The sequence below is a fragment of the Canis lupus genome, chromosome 36 (genome assembly GCF_011100685.1).
Source record: "Canis lupus familiaris isolate Mischka breed German Shepherd chromosome 36, alternate assembly UU_Cfam_GSD_1.0, whole genome shotgun sequence".
In the NCBI taxonomy this organism is placed as follows: domain Eukaryota; kingdom Metazoa; phylum Chordata; class Mammalia; order Carnivora; family Canidae; genus Canis; species Canis lupus.
In genome coordinates this window covers 5,483,870-5,501,273 of record NC_049257.1, presented here as the reverse complement: position 1 = coordinate 5,501,273, position 17,404 = coordinate 5,483,870, and the positions used below count along the sequence as shown (strand labels likewise).

At 33.2% G+C, this 17,404-nt stretch overlaps 1 protein-coding gene across 19 annotated transcripts in view; it reads left to right on the top strand.

The window, feature by feature from the left end:
• Positions 1–17,404, top strand: part of BAZ2B (bromodomain adjacent to zinc finger domain 2B) — a 293,190-nt gene that overhangs the window by 103,391 nt on the left and 172,395 nt on the right. The window contains exon 1 of one of the 19 annotated variants that reach the window (XM_038584601.1): positions 13,357–13,545. The exons of 17 other annotated variants lie outside the window; for them this stretch is intronic. The gene's annotated coding sequence lies outside the window, so the exon portion shown is untranslated. Of the gene's footprint in view, positions 1–13,356; positions 13,664–17,404 lie in introns of those variants that run through there. One more of the 19 variants, XM_038584600.1, reaches the window with a different exon arrangement.

Sequence of the window (17,404 nt, the reverse complement as noted above, 5' to 3'; positions counted from 1 at the left end):
TCTCTGCCTCTCTCTGTGTGTATTTCTCATGAAGAAATAAATAAAATCTTAATATGTTAGATGGCAATGAACACTGAAGAGAAATAAAGCAAATTAAGGGTTATGAGTGCAAGGGTTGTGGAATTAGTATTTGTTACAGAGTGGTCAGTGAAGGTCTGTTTAATAAAATGACATTTTAACAGAGAACTTAAGAAAATGGGAAGAGCAAGTCTTGTGTATATCTGAGTGAGGACTATCCCAAGGAAGGCAGTAAATGCAAAGACATTGAGGAAGACTATGCTTGGCATATTTGAAGAAAAATAAGGAAACCATGATGACTGAAGTGGTATGAGCAATGGAGAGTCGTAGTAAATGAAGTTGTAGAAATTCACATAAACTTACATTTAAGACTTAGTTCTTTTCTTTTAAGACAAGATTTAAAAAAAAAAAAAATTATGTTCTAAGCTTAACCAAAGCCCACATTGTTGCTAAACTGGTAGTCCCCAAAGTAGTCTCATTAGAGCATTGGTTGCATGGAGTGAGTATTGCATGAAAAAAAAAAATCCCATGGTCAGATAAGTTTAGGAAATATAGGGTTAATGTTAAACAAAATGACAAAATTTGTTTAACAACAACTGTTGTGTGTATCTTTTAATGTGCTAATTAAGTTTTGTGAATCTCTAACTTGCTCGACTCTTCCTTCAAAGAGCCTCTTATGGGACTAGTGTTTTTCTTTACTGTGGTAAATACTGTGTTATCCAATACTATAGGTTAACTAAAGATTAATAAAAGGATTTTCTTCAAGTGCTATTTCATAGCTTCTCTATTCACTTTAAGCCAACACCTTTCCCTGCCTGCTTTTTCAGTTAAGACTACATGTCTTTTTTTTTCTTTAAATATTTCTCAAATCCATCCTTTCTTTTCTATTCATAATGCCTAAATCTTTATGTAGGTTTGCATCATGCCTTACTTGGGCTGTCACTGTAGCCTCCCAACTGGTGGCTCTGCCCCTAGTCTTGCTGTGTCCAAATTCATCATCCTCTCAGTGACAATTTAATTGACATCACAAATCTAACTAGATTATTCACCTACTTAAAATAATTTACTAGCTTCCCATCACAGAATAATTTTTTTTCACACAGAAGAAAATTTAATTTCATTTGCATGGCATGTGAAATGTTCCATAATCTGTCTCTTGCCTACACCCAAAATTTGTCCTAAATCTCCCCACACTTAGGACTTTCTAACTATAAGGCCATGTATATTTCCTTAAGCACACAGTAAGTATATATTCTTTTGCCTTTTTGTTCAGTCTATTATCTCTTCCTGGCACAACCTCCCTTCTGTGAGTAGCCTAATTTTTCTACTTTTAAAGGTTTAGAACAGATGTTATTTTCCCCAAGAATACTCTTTTTCCTCCTTCCACCTAATAATACTCTTAAGTTCTTCCTGGCTAAATCAGGTGCACTGATGTATAATTCTGTCCAAGCACTTAAAAGAATAAAATAAAAATCTGTGTTTTATCCACTCTCTCGATTCTATGCCTTGTATCTATCTTAGGTGCTTATACTTTAAGTGGATACCAAATAAATATTGAAATTAACTCTACTAAATAGTTGAAGACCTTCTGATAAATAGATTTATCAATTTCTCCTTTCTCTAGCTTAAAATTGGTTTGGATTGTAAAATTAAATATATAAAACTTTTAGAAGGAAACATAAGGGAAAATCTGTGGGACCAAACTTGAAAGAGTTCTTATACATGACACAAAAAGCATAATCCGTGAAAGAAAATATCAGTGCAGATCAGTAAATTGGGCTTTATAAAAATTAAAACCTTTCATTTTGCAAAAGACTCCATGAAGATGATGAAAATACAAGCTACCTAGTAGGAGAAAATATTTGAAAACCTTATATCTGACAAAGCACTTATATCTCGGGTAAAAAAAACTCTCAAACTAAAAAAATGCCAACAGTCCAATTAGAAAATGGGCAAGAGAGATGAAAGAACATTTCACCAAAGAGAATATATAGGGATGCCTGGGTGTCTCAGTGGTTGAGTATCTGCCTTCTGCTCAGGTTGTGATCATGGGGTCCTGAGATCGAGTCCCATCAGGCTCACCACGGGGAGCCTATTTTTCCTTCTGCATATGTCTCTGCCTCTCTCTGTATCTCTCATGAATAAATAAATAAAATCTTTTAAAAAAAGAGAGAGAATGTTTAAATATCAGTTGAGTATATGTAAAGATGTTCCATGTCACTAGCCATCAGGGAAATGCAAAAATGAGCTATTGCTACTCATGCATCAGAATACCCAAAATAAAAGATAATGACATATATCAAATGCTGGCAAGTATGTGGAGAAATGGGATTTTTATACTTTTCTTTTGGGAATATAAAATGGTACAACTACTCTGGGAAAGAGTTTGGCAGTTTCTCAAAAAAAAAACCCAAACTAAACATACCCTTTCTATATGACCAAACCCCACACTCCTGAGCATCCATCCTAGCAAAATGTACATATTTGTCCATAGCAGCTTTATTTGTAACAGCCAAATTTGGAAATAACCAAAATGTCTTGTAGTGGGTGAATGGCTAAATACAGGATGGTGTGACCTTTTTGTGCAATGCTACTCAGCAATAAAAAGGTTTCAGTTATTGATATATGTAACAGTTGGATAGATCTCAAGGGCATTAGGTTGAGGGAAAAAAGCCAATCTCAAAATTCACTATGATTTCATTTATTTAAAGACAAAAGTAGGGGATCCCTGGGTGGCTCAGTGGTTTAGTGCCTGCCTTTGGCCCAGGGCATGATCCTGGAGTCCCGGGATCAAGTCCCACATGGGGCTCCCAGCATGGAGCCTGCTTCTCCCTCTGCCTGTGTCTCTGCCTCTCTCTCTCTCTCTCTCTCTCTCTCTCTGTGTCTCTCTCATGAGCAAATAAATAAAATGATCTTAAAAAAAAAAAGACAAAATTATAGAGATCAAGAACAGATTAGTTGTTACCAGGTTTTAGGGATTGGGGAGGATAGGAGTTTGGGTGTGACTGTAAAGGAGTGGCATGAGAGAGATCTTTGTGGTGATAGAATAGCTCTGTATCTTGACTGCAGTGTTGCTTACATGAATCTACGCATATAAGATGATGGAACTGTATATATACATTGTAGTTAGTTTCCTGGTTTTGATACTTCACTACAGTTACATAAATTATAACCATTGGTAGAGACTGGGTAAGGAATAAATGAGACCTCACTGTACTGTTTTTGCAACCTTATATAATATATAGTTATTTCAAAATTAAAAGTTAAAAATATTCTGTTTCTTCTTTTACTTTTCCACCCATCTCTGAGAAAGCTTTACCTCACAACCTCATGTTCATTGCAGCAGCATTTACAATAGCCAAGACATGGAAATAACCCAACTGTCCATTAATTGATGAATGGGTAAAGAAAATATAGTATTTATATAAAATGGAATATTATCCAGACATAAAAAGAAGGCTAGCCTGCCATTTGTAACAACAGAGATAGACCCTGAGTGCATTGTGTTAAGTGAAATAAGTGAGACAGAAAAACCCATATCATATGATCTCATTTATATATGGAATCTAAAACAAAAGACAAGTAACAAAACCTCAACACACACACACACACACACACACACACACACACACAAATTGAATTTATAGATACAAAGCAAATTGGTATTTGCCAGAGGTGGGGGTGGGCAAAATGGGTGAAGGTGGTCAAAAGGTACAAACTTCCAGTTATAAAATAAATGTCCTAGTAAAAACAAAAATCTTTTTCACCTCCACATTAAACCTAAGAGTTTATTCATGTTTTTTTTTTTCACTTTTTTCCTTTTCTTTGTCCTCTAAAGACTTGTTTCATTGATATTCATAAGACGTATCCATCTTCTCCTTTCTTAACCGGTTTATTTAGGATTGTCTTGTTGTAAATAAAATTATAAATAGAAGTAAATAAACAAAACCTTTCCTTCCCTCAAGTTGTTGTGTTTATATATTAAAGATCTATATCTGTGTTAATATGTGTAGCTTTAGGTCATTTAACTACTGTGTGCTATTTTATTATGTAAACATTCCACAATCTTTTAATTTATTCATTTTCCAATGTTTCATTATAAAAATAGCAATGCAACTTACATTTTTGTATATGTCTCCTTACCCATATATATGAGAATTTTTCTGGGTTATATATGTAGAAGTGGAACTGCTGTGTTATAGATTATATACAGCTCTGATTTACTGTGTATTGCTTAATTTTTTCTATAGGATCATACCAGTTTATACCAGCAGTGCAAAAGAGATTTCCTACTCTACATTTTTGCCAGCCTTTGGGATTTCCTTAACTTTTGCCTTCCCACTCCCGCTATATAGAACTTGCTATAAAGTCCAAAAGATTTTACTTCTATAATATAATTTATTTCTTGCTCTACTTTGACCACCTAAAGTAAAGTAAAAAAAAAAAAAAAAAAAAGATTCTTCTGATCTTTCATATTCATCTTTGTATTTGATTCTACTGCCACAGCTTTATTAGTCACTTATGTCTTGGACTAAACTATTGCAACAGACTGAATTGAATATTGTAGTATCCCTATTGGAACTCTTTTCTGCTCCAGTCCATCCTACGAGGCCAATATTTCTTTCTTTTCTTTTCTTTTAAAGATTTTTATTTTTAAGTAATGTCTATGCCCAGTGTGGTGCTTGAACTCACAACCTTGAGATCATGAGTCACATGCTCCACCAACTGAGCCAGCCAGGTACCCTGTTAGATCAGTATTTCTAATGCAGGTAGTTTACCATCATTCACAGTGTTATATTTGAATACTTAATATGGTATTTATTGTTGTCTTCAATATGGTCCTAAATACCTTTTCAGCCATATCTTCTACTATTTTCTTCTTCTTTTTTTTTAAGATTTTATTTATCTCTTCATGAGAGACACACACAGAGAGAGAGGCAGAGATATAGAGGGAGAAGCAGCCTCCCTGAAGGGAACCTGATGTGGGACTTGATCCTGGGACTCTGGGATCACTCCCTGAGCTAAACGCAGATGCTCAACTCCTGAGCCACCCAGGCATCCCTATCTTCCGCTATCTTCTACATATGCTTTTTATACTAGCCACACTAGATTACATTCATTTATTTATTGATTCATTCATTCAAAAAGGTATTTAATGTTCTTACAATGTTGTACATGTGTGTTTACACTTCGGTTCTGTAGGTTGTACTGCTGTAAAATGAACAACTCATGATTTTTGTTATAGAGCTTGCAAGTTGCCTCAAGCTATTCTTCAAATATACGCAGTGCTCTTCATCTTCTGCTTTTCAGTATATGTCTGCCCTCCACTTACGATGCCATTTTCTCCAGTTCCTCCACTTCACCATCTTTGTCTTTCAAAATACTACACACTTTCAAAGTCTGCTTTAGATGTCACCCTTCATGAAGCCTTTTCTAAAGTCCTCAGTTAATTATGCTTCCATAGGGATGCCTGGGTGGCTCAGTGGTTGAACATCTGTGGTCCCAGAGTGCTGAGATCAAGTCCCACATCAGGCTCCCGTGAAGAGCCTGCTTCTCCTTCTGCCCATGCCTCTGCGTCTCTCTGTGTCTCTCATGAATAAATAAATAAAATCTTTAAAAATAGTATTTATTACTATTCTGCTTCCATAGCTATAGTGCTTTTATGGCACTTATTATATTCCATATCTGTCTTCGCCCTCCTGGGGTGATAAGTAGAATGGTTTGTCCATTCATCTATTAATGCCCTTGTGGAACTTACCATTATGTCTTGTGTATGGTAGGCATACTATTAACTAAAAAAAATTAAAGATCACCTGTGAATTAAATGTAGCTTCAGGGCAGCCCAGGTTTAGCTCAGTGGTTTAGCGCTGCCTTCAGCCCAGGCCCTGATCCGGGAGACCTGGAATCGAGTCCCACGTCAGGCTCTCTGCATAGAGCCTGCTTCTCCCTCTGCCTGTGTCTCTGCCTCTCTCTGTGTGTGTCTCTCATGAATGAATGAATGAATGAATGAATCAATCAATCAATCAATCTTTAAAAAAAAATATAGCTTCATGGGGATCCCTGGGTGGCCCACCAGTGTAGCACTGCCTTCCGCCCAGGGTGTTATCTTGGAGACCTGGGATCAAGTCCCATGTCAGGCTCCTACATGGAGTCTGCTTCTCCCTCTGCCTGTGTGTGTGTGTCTCTCTCTCTCTCTCTCTCTCTCTCTCTGTCTCTCATGGATGAATAAATAAAATCTTTAAAAATAATTTAAAAATAAATGTAGCTTCACCAATTAGAACAATTTGGAGAAAGATCAATTTTAGTGAGAAAAAAATGCTTAATTTATGTAATTTTATTAATTTAAAACACCAGAGAATAAATTAAACAGTAGGTCTCTATATAGTGATCCTTAGACTGACTTTGATGAATGGCAAACTTTATATTTTCAGTTTGTTTTTAGACTCTTACATACTTTCCTTAAATCAGAGTTTTTCAAACTATATTCTGAGGTAGTTCTGTTGAGATGCCTTGGCTACTGCTGGGTGCCTCCTCTGCCACAAAGAGCTGGCCTTCATTTATTTTTTACTATACTGGGCTTCCTAACAAGATTCTATTTAAGAAAGAATCCTTGGGCTTAAAAACTTAAAATAATTTCTAGGAAGTGTAAATACTTCCATTTTATCCATTTATTTAATACTTTCCAGATCTCACAAAAAAGATTATTCCTACACCCTTATTCTTTTATCACCACAATTTTAAATCAGGAGTCTATGTGAATATGAGACTTCAAGTAATTAAGCAAATGGTTTTTGAGTATGACAAGTAAATTGTTGATTCTTTGAATATTCTGCATTTTAATTGTTAGAATATCAGAAGTCACTGGAATTGGTACACAAATTTTTAGGTAGGCTGAAGAATTTTCTAGAATGATCTAGACCTTTTTAAATTTTTATGATACAAAAGATTCTGATTCAGTAGGTTTGGGCTGGAGCTTGAGAGTCTTTATTTTTAAGAAGCAACTGCGATGTTGGTGGTCTGTGGACCACACCTGAGTTGCAAGGAGCTAGATGACCTTCCAAAGCCCATCACTGCATTTTTAAATTACATCCTTTGCCTAATGAAAGTAGGTTTTCAGTATTGCCATAGACATTTGCTTAAACTGGCTTTTTTTCTCTACAATCTGATTTATATTTTGACACTTTAATAGAAATTTCTTGGCTTTTTAGGGAAATACCTTGTATATGAATTAATTATTGTTCTGCAATCAGGTGATTCTTTGCTTAAAATTGTCCTTCACAGTTTTTAAAATAGTCTGGAAAACTATTTGACTGTCAGTGGCAACTTTCAGAGAGTTTTTAAATAAGAATCATTTAGGGACACCTGGGTGGCTCAGCAGTTGAGCGTCCACCTTTGGCTCAGGGCGTGATCTGGAGTCCCAGATCAGGCTCCTTGCGTGGAGCCTGCTTCTCCCTCTGCCTATGTCTCTGCCTCTCTCTCTCTCTCTCTCTCTGTGTGTGTCTCTCATGAATAAATAAATAAAATATTTAAAAAATAATAATAAGGAACATTTGGCTTATGTTTTTAATATAACTGAAATACTTATTGACTTTTATTTTGCAGGATATTGTTTGAGGTTGCATATTAAGGTATTATAAAAATAGAAACCTTAATTTCATTTGACTACGGCTGTTTTAGTGTGTATAAGTATTGCTATTTTTAAAAGTTGTTATTATCATGAATTAGTAGCAATTATATACCACAGCAGGTTAGGCTGTTAATTTTATCTGTACCACACATGAATTGAAAACCTAATTGTGTAAACAGTCAACCAATAGGATGGATAGTCATTTAGTTAAATAGCTTATACTCAAAGAGATATAAATCAGTCTTGAAGTACATTAATGCTTTTTTTTAAAGGTATATAATATCAAGTACTTTCATAGTCTTTTGGGCTTTTATAGAAAATTATAATAATTAAATCATAAATTAAAATTAATAAATTTTAAAGAAAATTGTCAGAATTATTCACTTTTGATAAGTGGAAATAGGTGATTAATTTTTTAGACCAGGATAGCAGAACATTTTGGGGGGAAAATTATGATTTTAATCTAAAAGCATTATAATAATTTGCAAGTTGATAATTATATCAGCCTTACATTATTTCACTTAATAACTGTCCGTAGTAGAAATTGCTGGAGGATTTATATTATCACAAAAGTGACTTTAAGATATATTATTTTTAAGTTTCTTATTAAGTAAGCAAGCACTATTAACAAAAATGACCTTAAAATATATAAATTTTAAAAATTTCTTAAGTAAGCACTAATATTGCTATAAAAGTTGTCGTCTAGAATTTATGTCAAATGTTGATAAAAGTTTTTGTAGACCTGATCCAAGTATTTTGTATGGAAATAAGCCTCCTTTGTTTCTTCTGGTAGCATCCATTGATTTTGTTTTTCCAGAGGTACATTAATAGTGCTGATAGAAGCAGAACAATTGGAATTTACATTAAAAATAAATGTGATGAAAAAAAAAGCATTACAGTATAATATTATAGTCTTGATTTTGCTTTACCAAAGTTCCGAAACCTAAAGGACAAAAATACTGACAAGGTCAAGAAAAAAATGAAAGAAAGAACAAACGATGCAAAAAGAAAATGACACTGAGGTCTTGGTTTAATACATATGTATTCCAGGTTGATGGTTGATTTCATTAGCAAATCTCATTGTTATGCAATGTCTGTTCTTCTGCAGCAAAATGAATATTGTATTCTCACAGGCACTGTGTGTATCTATTCTGTTGCAATAAATGAAAATATATATATTTGTAGCTTCCTTTGGTTTACTCTTTCCAGTTTGCTTTTTAGAAAAAGAAAGAAAATTGAATTACATTCTTTCTTTTGTTGTTAAATTTGTTCTAAAGCTTTTCAATTTATGTGATAGATATGTTTCCTACTTTTGTTCTTTAAGGTAAACAATTATAAGGTGGTTAATAATGTAACCATTTTAATTATCCTATAACTTTTAAAATGACTAGAATATAATCTTGATTGATTTAAGGTGCTAATTAACATGAGTTTCTTAAGCATATGCTTTCTCACCTTTTTAAATTTTGGGAGTGCTTTTTCTTATTGCAAGAAAAATGTTAAGCAAGTGTACATATTATGACAAATGTAAATACTGCTACCATTTGCAATAGCAAAAATTGTACATTGAGATTACTTAGATTGAGTTTTCTTAAAATAGGAAATTCAGAAATAACAAATTTTGGTGGCTACACATTGGAAAAATTCATTTAACAAGGGATTAGGCTTCATGACTGTTTGGGTGATATATATAAATTCAAATATGGATCAAACTATATTGGACATAGCTGATATAATTTTGGTCATTTTGAGGTCTGACAATTCTATAAAATCTGTTTGGTTTTTGGTAGTGTTCTCAAATGTTGTTCTTACAATTAAATTCTTTTGACCATCTTGAAAGTAGAAAAGCCTAAGGTTTGATTTAATATGGGTTGATTCCATACACCATTTAGAAATTACCTATATGGGGGGCGCCTGTGTGACTCAGTCAGTTAGGCATCCAGCTCTGGATTTCAGCTCAGGTCATGATCTCAGGGTTGAGATTGAGCCCCACATTGAGCCCTGTGCTGGGCATGGAACCTGCTTAAGATTTTCTCTCTCCCTCTCCCTCTGCCCCTCTGCAACCTCCCCTCCATCCCTACCCCCAACCCGATCCTGCCAAAAAAATTACCTATATGGTAAAAATTGGCAACTGGCTCACTTGATGCAATCCTACTAAATATCCTGATCATGGTAAACAAACATGAGCTGTAATAAATATGTACAGTTTATTAATGAATAAATTAATGTGTACTTATGGTGTTTGCATTTTATGATTCATAGTGAGTGATATAAAATCAGGTATTTCAAAATCTAGTAAGGTGGATCCCTAAAATAATTAGAGAATAATATAGAGCTAAATCAGGTGGAGAAAGGTTTTATGGCCCCAAATAGGCTCTGAGAAAGGACCATGCTGAATAAGATCTAAACTGATAATGACATGGAGAAGCAATGGGAAACAGAACATAAACCTGACATCTTTGGGAGACAGAGAAGTGACCAACCCAGCTATAATGGATGATGTGATTCGCACCATACGTAAAAATTTGCCGTACATGAAAATTGGGTTGTAGCATTGTTAAATTTTAGCAGTAGTATTCAGGCCACATATATATGGTATCTAGAGATGCTACCATTGCTAGCCTTATTTTTCTTGTAAAATGAGAGGAGAGGTATTCTGTTTATATTTATTTTACAACTGTCTTTTCCCCTTACCAATAATATAGAAAGCAAATGCTGTAAAAGCATGCAAAGATTCATGCTCTAAAATGAATGAATGCTCTAGAAACCCTAAGTCAGATTTCTTTACCATAGTTAGAAATACCAAACTGAAGAGGAATAAAAGTCATCATAGATTGGGTTTTCAGGCTGTTGGATCGAGCAGGGTTATAGAAAGTCACTAACAAAGAGAGGAACTGTTTTAAGTAAAAAAGAGAAGTTCCCTTTTAAGTGTCTAGACTTACCTAACTACCAGTGTCTTCTCTTTCATCTGATGTGGAACCACAGTTATAGTTTGCATGCCCATTTTTACGTACTCATCCAGCAGAAAAACCAATATTTAGAAAATGAAGTATGAATTTGCAGTATGAAAGTGGACTGTGAATCTAACAAAAAATCCTGGGGATTGTTAGTATTTGTTTAAAAACCCAGATTAGATAAATTATCGAAGCTTTCTTAGCAAGATGGCTTATTTTCTGGGTAAATTTCCTTTAGTTATGACCTCAGCTTCCACTGAGGAAATGTTAAAAGAAACTTTCATGTAAAATTCGTTATTTAATTTCTGCAAAGAAGCTGTTGAAAAAAATTATTGTATTGTCCAGTGATACATTATTTGAAAAATATAAAAGAAATATCTCTCAATTCTGAGTATTAGGAAAAGCTCTGGTGCTGGTTTGTAAGATGTCTTATGGAGAATTAAAAATTTTGTAATTTGGTCGTTTCCCACTTGACTTTTATTGCTGGGAAGTTCAGAGCTGAACCCCCTACATATTAGAATCATCTTGTGGAAGGCCTTATTATAGGTGTTTCTGTTTCTTGCTTCCTCTTTATTTTCTCTTTATGCATATTAATTTATATTTTGAAAGCATGTGTTCTACTATTCATATTTCTCTAAGTCACATTGAATTATTTTGGAATAAAAAGGCTATAAATAACCATGTAAAGCTTACTTATTGCTAGCAGAAGACAAGCAATAAAAGCAGGAACCTTCCTTCCTCCTTGTGTCCCCTCCCCTGCCCCCTCTCTTCTTTTTGTATGAATTTCTTAAGTCATGGATGACTAATCTCTGTGGTTTCTTAGACTTGCCAGGGAGTGGGGGAGTCCTTTCTGAAGCTTTTTGCCCATTTGCTCGTATAGTTACTTTATTGTGCTAGGTGTGCCCTACACACGAGTGCCTGACTTAAGAGAATAAGTAGGGCTGAAATACATCCCTAGAGGAGGAAAACGTGCCTTTTTCACATATGTCAGCTCAGAGGGGGTCTTTTTCTAACTCACAGGGTATCATATATATTTCCTTGGTTTTTGTCCCAGCCCTTTCAGCTGAATTATAAACTCTTAATACCAAACCTTGCTGATTGTTGAAAAAGCCACCATGAATGAAACAGAATTTCAGATTTATTTTATCATTATCCTCTAACTCTGATATGTTATAGGAAACTAAGATAGTCTTGAATCTTTGAAATAACAAATAATAATTTTCTAATTTAAAATTTAGTTTTGTTTTGGTATATGAATTACAGTCAAAGCTACATATTTAGCAGGAATTATATCTTAAATTTTCTATAAAAGAAATATTAGGGCTTTGTTTTGCATTACAGACAACTGTAGAATATTTTAATTATTTCATTTGACCAAGAAATGCAGCTGGAACTGAACTGGACCTGGAACTATAACTCTGTAGTCATAGTTTTTTAAAAATTTGCTATTTCATGTCATTGTAGTAAAGGTGGTGATTAGTGAGTTGTGTTAATATTTAATATTGAATACACACTCCTTTCAAACGACACATATTGTTTGTAATGAGACATTTTCTGAGATTCTTTTCTCTTGTCACTAGAGTTTTCTCTACTTGGGTGTTCTTTTTGTTATTAATTTTATTGTCACTTTGTTGTGTTTTCTCTTTTAGTACAATAGAATTTTATTTCACAGAGTAAATAAGATTTAAGTAATGTAACATAACGCCTTGATTATGTTGTAAAAAGGCCATTAAAAGTTCTTTGCGTTAAAATTAAAGCATTCTGTGTTTCTAATAAGACATAGATACATGGCCTTAGTATATATAGAATTAAGATAAATGCAGTTTTGTAGATTAAGATTTAAAAATCTTAAATATTTTTAAAGTAGTGAATTAGTTTATCATTTTGACAGAGTATATGTGTTTGCTTTATACCCTTGTTTTATACCCTTAACTTAAACACTCATTCATTTATACTAGAACTTTCAGAGAAGGAAAAAAACCCAGCAATTTGGGGGAAAAAAAAAAACTAAGGACAAGAAAACTTAGTCTTCAAACTAACAATATATTTTTAAAGATGCTCACAAGTAAATATTGTTCAGTTTTGTTTTCTTTTGAAATATGAATTTTAAAGGATCCTGGGAAGAGCTTCAAGTTTTATAAACTTTTTGATTCATATAATTGAGGTTTTTTTTTTCAAACACTGCCACATAAATTATAAAGCAATATTTTTGCAGGAGCTTGCCCTGATAAAAATAGGCTTATGCTTTGAATAAAATTTAATTTTGGCTTTTAATTATAACTCAGAAACTTCTTTTATCTACTTTCATGAAGCAGTTGAAATTTAAACACTTTTCCTTATATTTAGCAGATTTTTTGAACAGTTATTCTTAGTTTAGTTTTTTTTTTATACCTTATTAGCATTGCCTCGTTTCTTTACAATTTACTTGCCAGAAGTAATTTTTAAAACCTACTTAAACAGATTCGTTTTTCAAGCATTCCTTATTATAAACTGTGTGCCTATGCCTGTCAGGAATAAACCCTCCTTAAAAAAGGGAAGAAAGACTGAACTCTTTATTGTCTGTTTTGACGGTAATAAAATGAAGAAAAGAACGATTACTTAGACATCAACCTCACCTGGCTTAGTTTTGTCACGTGAGCATTCACGTTTACTGGTGATCTAAGTGCTCCACCTGCCTTTCAGTTTGTTTACCAGGAAATCAAGATGTGTAAACTGCAGGAAGTACTATTTGACCCTCTCCGACAGTATCTCATTACAATAATTGCTAATCTCTGAATAAGACAGCCATGTTTTGTGAGTAACTGAGAGAGAGAGGTTGTGTTAGGTAGATTTTAGGTGTTTCAACAAACAGAGCATTGTAAATGCTTACTTGGATTATGTTTTCATGATAGCTTTTGATAAAAGACATGTGGTGACCTTTGGGGTCAGCAAAGCTAGGACACAATAGTAGGTATTCTTTCATTCCTTTTAACTGAAAAATATCACGGCTTGTTGTTTTGGAGTGCTGTCACTGCTCTGAATCGAAAGGATAATGGCTACTTCCTGATTAAACCCACTCTCCACAGTAAGCTGTTAATGTTATACTGTGTGTGTTTTTCTCTTGTAAATGCAATAGTATTTGATGTTTTCTTTACTTTTTATCTTTGTCTTTTCATAGATATATCTATATAAATATATCCTGAAGTTTAAGTTTACAATTAGAGTAGAAACTACTGGTTTAAGTTTGGAAAATTTCTTTTAATGAAAAGTATTTCTTTTGGTAGCAACCATCTCATATACTCATTGTAGATTTTTGGTTGAAGAAATTGGCTTTTAAAAAAGACATTGAAATGATAAATTATATTGAACTGTCACTTTCTTGGCTAAGGAAAATGTTTAAAATAACATGTGGTAAATCAGATTAATGTTTTCAGGGAATATTTGACTAAAGTAATTTTATTTTTGTTTCGTAAATTTCACAAATCTATTTACGTTTATCATACTTATTGTTGATAATTGTTTTAATTATTAAATTAAGTTATTGTTCTTAAATTAGTTAAGAAATCCTTGTGATGTAAAAACAGTATTAAGTACTTGGAATATAAGAAGAGAATAATGAGCTGCTTAGTTTTAATCCTAAAGCTGGCAGTCACTCCATCTGTGGTCTTGGGACAATCATTTAAACTGCTTACCTCAGTTTTCTTGTCTGCTGTCCATGTGAGTGTTAAGTAAAATGTGTATGTTTGTTTATTTCTTTATATTAGTACAAACTGTAAAGAAAATTAGTTTTTACAAGTATTTTATAAAATGGAGAACTGACTCCAGAGATAGAGTAGGAAAACATTTAGGAGTCACAGTAGGCAGGGAAATAATATTTTTCTGTTATAAAACAATAGAAAAATTATTTTTATTATAAAATAAGAGAAAATAGGGTTTAAAATAAACATCATACAATTGGCCTTTTAATTTGGACAGAATTGTTAGTTTTGCTCAGTTGAAAATATAACATTACCAAAATATTATTGTTGGATACATGACTGAAATGAAAAGTGAAAAGCTTGGAGGTGATTAGTAAAGTGTCATAAATGTACTTAAATCTTTTTCTCAAAAGTCTTACTTCTGGAAATGAAATTATTCAGAGCAGAGAGAAGAATGTGTGTATATTTTAAAGGCCTATAAGTGTAGTTCATCTAAATAGTAAGATACTTGATTTTTAAACTCTAGAATTAGGTACCCTGGCCATATAAAAGAAAATATATTATTAAATTATTAAACATAGAAAGCAATTGCCAAAGATAGTTATAGAACCTAACATCCAGAAATATTTTAAAATATTCTGAAATAATAAAAATATAATACTTTTATTGAGAGAATTAAGAAACTGTTTTGCAAAATGCTTCACAAAGTTATTTTAGATAAATAATTTTTAATATAAATCATTGGTGCTTTTTAGGATATTCTAAAGATTATGTTTAGTGAATATTTTAGTTTAGTCAAGTTATTGAAGTAGGACTTAAAGTAGTAGTTCTATTTAATTTGTAATAACAAGTAATAGATGTCAGTTATTGACTGCATAATATATATATCAATCACTGGGCTGATTTTCTTGTAGGAGATACAGACTTTTACCTTTACCCTTTTAGAGTTCCTTGTGGCTGGGCCTGAAAATTAAATAGACTTTTAAGGTAGATCAACATGAGAAAAGCATACAGATTTACTTAATAAAAGTTTTGCGTGACATGGAAGTCTGCATAAGGAATGAAGATCCAAAGAAATGGCAAAACCTATTTGTTTTATATTAAGTTGAATAAAGAGAGACAGTTATGGAAAAGTGACAAATTATGTACAGAGGCTAAAGGGAGAGAATTATTTTTAACAGTCTGTGTAGAATTATCACAGTTTCAATTTTTGTCCTTGATGATAAGAATGTTACTTTCCTTCTGGTATAGAAGGACATCTTTCATAGAGGAATTACATTTTTTGCTTTTAAGAAAAAGAAGGAAGATCAGAATGTTTTTTCCTTATATTTGCTATTTTTCAAAGGCCTTTAACTCAAAATAGTCAATATGCTAGAGTGGCACGTTCTGAATTTTTTCACTATTACCTGCTTTTTATATTTATGGGAATCATATGAGATTGAGATATCATCACTACTCCACTTTTTACTAATAAGGAAATAGTTGTAGGAAATTTAAATAATTTCAACAGTGTTTTATAAGTGCCAGACCCAGACCAAAAACACAGAATCCAGAACTCAGTCTTCAGTGTTATGCCTTTAAGCATTGTGTTTATATTTTGGAGATAATAAAGGTGCTTACATCTTGATTTAGATAGGTTTATTTTTTTCATCAATAAATTAAATAATGCAGAGTACTTACTAAGTGTCAGGCACTCTAAGGAAGTGCCAGCACTACTAATAGAAAGTAAAATAAAACTCCTGTGTTTCAAGAAATTTAAAGTAGTTTAGTTGAAAAGACAGAAAATTTTTCTAACAGCTATTACAGTACCCTGTGATACTGATATAATAGTGGCCAGAGCAGGATGCTAAAGGCAACACAGGAAGTGCCTAATGTATTCTTTGATTCACATATTTTATTTGCATTTTTTGGTGCTATTCTAGGTGCATGAGATGTATCAGTAAATAAAACTTCCAAAGTTCTCTGCTTTTGTGGAATGTATAATGGGGGTGGAGATAAACAATAAACATGATAAATGAAGTACATAGCACATTTGAAGTTGTCAAGTTTAATGGAGGATAGAAAAAGTAGAGCAGAATAGGAAGGCTGTGGTGATGATGGGTTGCAGAGGTTGAAGAAGGATTTATAAAGAAGGTGATAATTGAGCAAGGACCAAGGAATTGGTTAGCTCTGTGGAAATCTTTGGGAAGAGCCTTCCGAACAAAGGGCTTGAGGCAGTAACATGCCTGGTATGTTCAAAGTAATGAACAGAGAGACCAGTGTGATTGGAGCAGAGTGAGGGAGAAGGAGAGTAAAGGAAGTATTGACAGAGGTAATGGGTGGAAGGGTTAGATCATACAAGGCTTTACAGACCCTAGAATGACTTCAAGGAGCGAGCCATTGCAGGGCTATCAGTAAATCTGGCTTATACTTTTGAAGGATCATTCCAGTTGCTGTGTTGAGATTAGACTATATAGGGAGGCACTGTCCACTAGTTAAAAATCTCATAGCGTAATCTAAGTGACTGAAGTTTGATAGAAGTCAAATTCTGGATTTTTTTTTTTTTTTATTTCTGGATGTTTTTAAGGTACAACCAAAAAGGCTTTTGATGGATTGTATCTGGGATATGAGAAAAAGAGAAGACAAAACGACTCTAAGATTTGGCTGAGAAACTGGGAAAGATGGTTTTGCCATCAGCTCTGAGATGGGAAAGGTATTTAGATGGAGCAACTTTGGGACAGAGATGAGCAATCAGGACTTTCGTTTTGGATGTGGTAGATTTTTAAGTGTCTAGTAGATGTACAAGTAGAGATTAAAGAAGGCTTCCCAGAGGAGATGCCATCTAAATTGAGGCTAAAGAATGAATTGGTCAAATAGGTGCCTTATAATGAGATTAAAAAACATCCTTTATACACTTACATGAATCTTGGCATTTTCTACTTTACATATTTACAAACTACAGAGTAACAGCTAAACATCTAAAAAGTCATAACATTTTTAAAAGAAGTAAAATTATTTCAAAGGACAATTTATTCTAGATAGTTAAATTTTCAGAGCATTTCATTAGCTACTATATTAATGAGTTGTACTGGGTGCTATTACAAACGTTGATTCTCACCATAGTGCCATAAAAAATTATTTTTCCCATT